The sequence below is a fragment of the Pezoporus occidentalis genome, unplaced genomic scaffold (genome assembly GCF_034315485.1).
Source record: "Pezoporus occidentalis ecotype Australia unplaced genomic scaffold, CSIRO_AGI_Poc_V1 ctg69, whole genome shotgun sequence".
Taxonomy (NCBI): Eukaryota; Metazoa; Chordata; class Aves; order Psittaciformes; family Psittacidae; genus Pezoporus; species Pezoporus occidentalis.
Window position 1 is genome coordinate 1,885,267 of NW_026916041.1, and position 3,871 is coordinate 1,889,137.

At 36.3% G+C, this 3,871-nt stretch overlaps 1 long non-coding RNA gene across 1 annotated transcript; it reads left to right on the plus strand.

Annotated features, from left to right (window-relative positions):
* The first annotated feature begins 1,939 nt into the window (after positions 1–1,939).
* Positions 1,940–2,640, plus strand: LOC134175529 (uncharacterized). Its single transcript, XR_009969040.1, has 2 exons — positions 1,940–2,092; positions 2,339–2,640. It is a non-coding gene; the product is annotated as an uncharacterized LOC134175529 (long non-coding RNA).
* Positions 2,641–3,871: the final 1,231 nt, after the last annotated feature.

A 3,871-nucleotide genomic window follows, 5' to 3' on the forward strand; every position in this document is an offset into this window, starting at 1 on the left:
TCTTAATTATCTGGTGTAGTCTCAGGACAGATTTGATAAGGAGAACCATGAACTATTAATTTTCAACTTCAGGGTGTTAAAATAACTGATGAAGCTTGTACTAAGAGAAAAAATTCAAATATTTAAGGATAAACACACAATGTGGTACCTGTGAGAATCACAGTAGCTGGTTAATGTAAGGGATGCAAGAATAGTTGATAGACTGAAAAATGTGCCAGCCTTTCAAGTATGATACTTTTGAGATGCAACATAAGCAGAAGTTATATGGTTAGCAGATCTATTTTTCTTCCAAGTGCTTATGGCAAAAAGATAAAAACAACAACAAAACCCCAAAGAAATTAGGCTTGTTATGATTATGTCTTTAATTCTGGCACTCAGATAAGCCTCTACTTGGGACAAGATATGTTTATTTAAACTCAAAGTGCTCTAAGTCATATCAGCTAATCTTTGCTAATTGACATAAATTTAAAGCCTAGTTGATAAAAGAATTTTCATGGTAACAATAAAGTATTAAAAAAATCTCCAGTTTTGTTGCTAAAATCCTGACTTCATTGTTCACTCTGAAGCTTCCAATTACCTGATCTGCTGACCTAGTGCAGTACACTACCTGATCATCTTAAACAGCCACCATGTAGGTGGCACAAGTGCAATCAGCCTCAGTGATAAAGCCAACAATTCGTAGAAGTTAGACTTTTCCATTCTATAACAGTGAGGTTGTAAGACTGCTTTATTAAAATCTGTGGTTTGGTGTTTTTTGTTTTTTGTTTCTTTTTTTATAATGAACTATAAAATAGACATTTATGAATTATAATAATGTCATTTCAGAGGTAGGAAGGAAGAGTACTGAAAGGAAGCAATAAATTCCAGGGAATTAGTGAAGAAACCAGCAGAAAATAGAGGTGAAAAAGAATGGGCTGTGGAGAGGGAAAGTACTGCATGCAGTTATTAGGTGGAAGAAAATAAGGTTGGTCATGACAGCATGATGGCAAATAAAAAGTGACTTATGAGTTAGTAGTAAGAGAAATCTGTGATATTACCAGAATCAAGAAATGAAAAAGGTGTGAAATTTAAATGAGAAGCTGTGGGATGTCTGGTCTTCCCCGTGTTAGAAGATACATCATGTAGTACAGCCAATGTTTTGTCAAACATTCCCTCCATGGAAGTGGTTGGGAAGTGGGGAGTGATGACTGTCAAGAATCTGTGTGTCAGGAAATGAATTTTAAGAGAAGAACAGAATATTAATTTGACTGATTTGGTTGCCTGGACCTACCTTTTCCTCCTTTCTGTGAAATTATGTCTTCCCTCGACAAAGAACATTTATAAAACAATGTTTTGTGTCCCTTCTTATTTTGTAAATTAAAATAGATTTCAAATATGAATTTTATGGTGGGAAATGGAGCTGAGTCAGAGGTAAAGGAATGTATGCTTGCAGGAGTCTAGTTATAGATATATAGTGTTTTGGCCTGAAATTTGTAAGTACTGGTTGTGGGTGCAGAACCAAATAGTGTTAATCTAATGTAGATCTTTGGAATGGTCTTGAAGTTAAGATATTTACCTAGATTTATCACCTTTATGTGAGAAAAGCAATAAAATGAGCATCCTTAATGTAGCTTTTTCCAGCCTAGTGTATCAAGGTTATGTAGAGCTACTGGTGAGTCCTGTTTGTCTCTATTTCATAGGTTGCAACTCAAGCAGGATCATCAATATGAAATGAATATTTAATATGAAAAATATTAAATGTATTTGTTCAAATTCAGGCAAAAGGTGCACATTCTTAGAGGTTTTATCAATTATTTGGATAATGGAATAAACCTATTTCTCAAGGGATTTATTTTGATTTTCTTTATAAACCTGTGTTGCTGTTCCTAAAAGAAAACACTAGAAGAAACCGCTAGTTTGATCTAACCAAAGTAAAAAACATTATATGTAGGTTGTTTCTTCTTTAAACTATGTGTATTTCCTTCAGGAACAGGAGCCTGAAATCAGCATTGTTCTGTCATGCAAACTGGAGCCAAAGCCCCCAGATATCTGAGCAACAGGGACTGACAACTCCTAATTAGCTATGGAATGCGACATTTGTACCAGTAGGAAGGTAAAGGGAGATGGTGGATATTTGTGTGGTCCAGTGTTGGAAACCTTGCTCAGTCAAGATGGAAATGAATTCACATACCCTTTAGAATTTAGAAATGTAGCGAACCACTAAACTATACGTAATTTAAATGGATTCCTCATATTCATAGGCTCCCTGCATGATACTAGATTGTTTAGCTTTCATGATTTATTTTGTTACTTTCAATGGAGCTATTAATCATGCTTTCTCATTTTCTTTCACTGCTAGGATTTGACAAGAATTTTCTTTCACCTTGAAAAACTGCATGTTCTGAGGAGTTCCTTCGCAATGCTCCTGTACACTTAGCACACCCTGCTGAGTGAAGGCAGGTTGTTTTCTGCACTGCACTTCTTTCTGAAAGATAGTTTCTAAACCACGGATTTCATTTCTTTCTCAGTAGTGAAAGATCATAAACAAGTATGTCTTTCAAATTGTTTTTCTACTGGAAGCCTTTATGATTCCATCGAAGAGGAAACTGAACTATCTCAATAAGCAATGGACCATAAGCCAGTAAACTGATACATTGTTAATTTTTATTGCTAAAGTTTCTTTCTCCTACTGAGATTCAAGATGCTTTTCATATTTTTTATGTTGATTTTTTATGATTGCATTGACAAACCTGTCTGACATTCTCCTCAATTTTTGTGAGATATGTTGGCCATAGGAAGTAACAAGGAAGGGAACACAGCAATATCTCAATATCTACGTCCAAAACAACAAATAAAAAGACTAGGCATGTTACAAATGGACCTTCAAGTTGTTGGCCAGGCCTGACAAAGCACCTAGCAGGCTATTCCAGGGACCTGCTCTAGAAAGACCTTGGGAGAGTAGCATGAATGCCCAGTGAAGAAGGAAGCAAGGATATGGAAGTAGTAAGAAATCTATTTGTGGTAGGTGCTCAGGAATATAAGCTTTGGCAATCTCTTGTGTCCATTAGTGTTTTTAATGTATTAATAGCAGAGTGAGAGCCCAAGGGAAGCTGGGCCTTACAGATTAGAGATCTGCAGGCATAAATTCTCGTTAGGTTGCAGAGGTGGCTGCTCTGGTTCAAGTTATAGGGATAATTTCTCTCTGCTTGTTCAGGTGCTTGTGCACAGAGTTTAACAGCAGACTGTAAGTGCCATGTTTGTTTTCCTTCCAGCCTTAATTTCCCATGCTTGTTGATTACCTAGCAGAACGAGACCCCAGACTTGACTAGGCTCTGCCATGATCCATCTGGCCAATACAAAATCATGTTTAAAGGTTATCAAGGTACTGATTTTGCAGACTCAATTTGCAGTGTGGTTTGTTAAATAGCTCTGAATACAAAAACACAATCTGCTCCACCAGATTGGGTTTTCGGTTCTTCAGGTCCATTACTCTGCTTCCAGCAGTTGCTTTGTCTAATGCTTCAGCAGAAAGGAGAGGACATACATAACATGTCTTGCCAACAGTATGAAGGTTTCCATAAGGGCAAAATTCCATTTTTAATCCTATGTCATCAGCTCCTGCCCATTACCCACATTTGTTCCATCAGAAATATTTTTTTTTTTTATTTTGAAAATGATCATTTCTTTTCAAAGTCCAATATAAAACACTGTAATCCCTGCAGAAAAAAAAAATCCACAGTCAGTCAGCAAAGTGCCTGGAGAAATGTTCTCTTTCCTTCAAAATGACTTACTACAGTGTTCTACTTCTTATGATTAATGTGTATTCAAGGTTAACACAGATATTCTGGAAACCTAACCCTCTTGATGGTACTGATGTAAATCAGAGGTAACT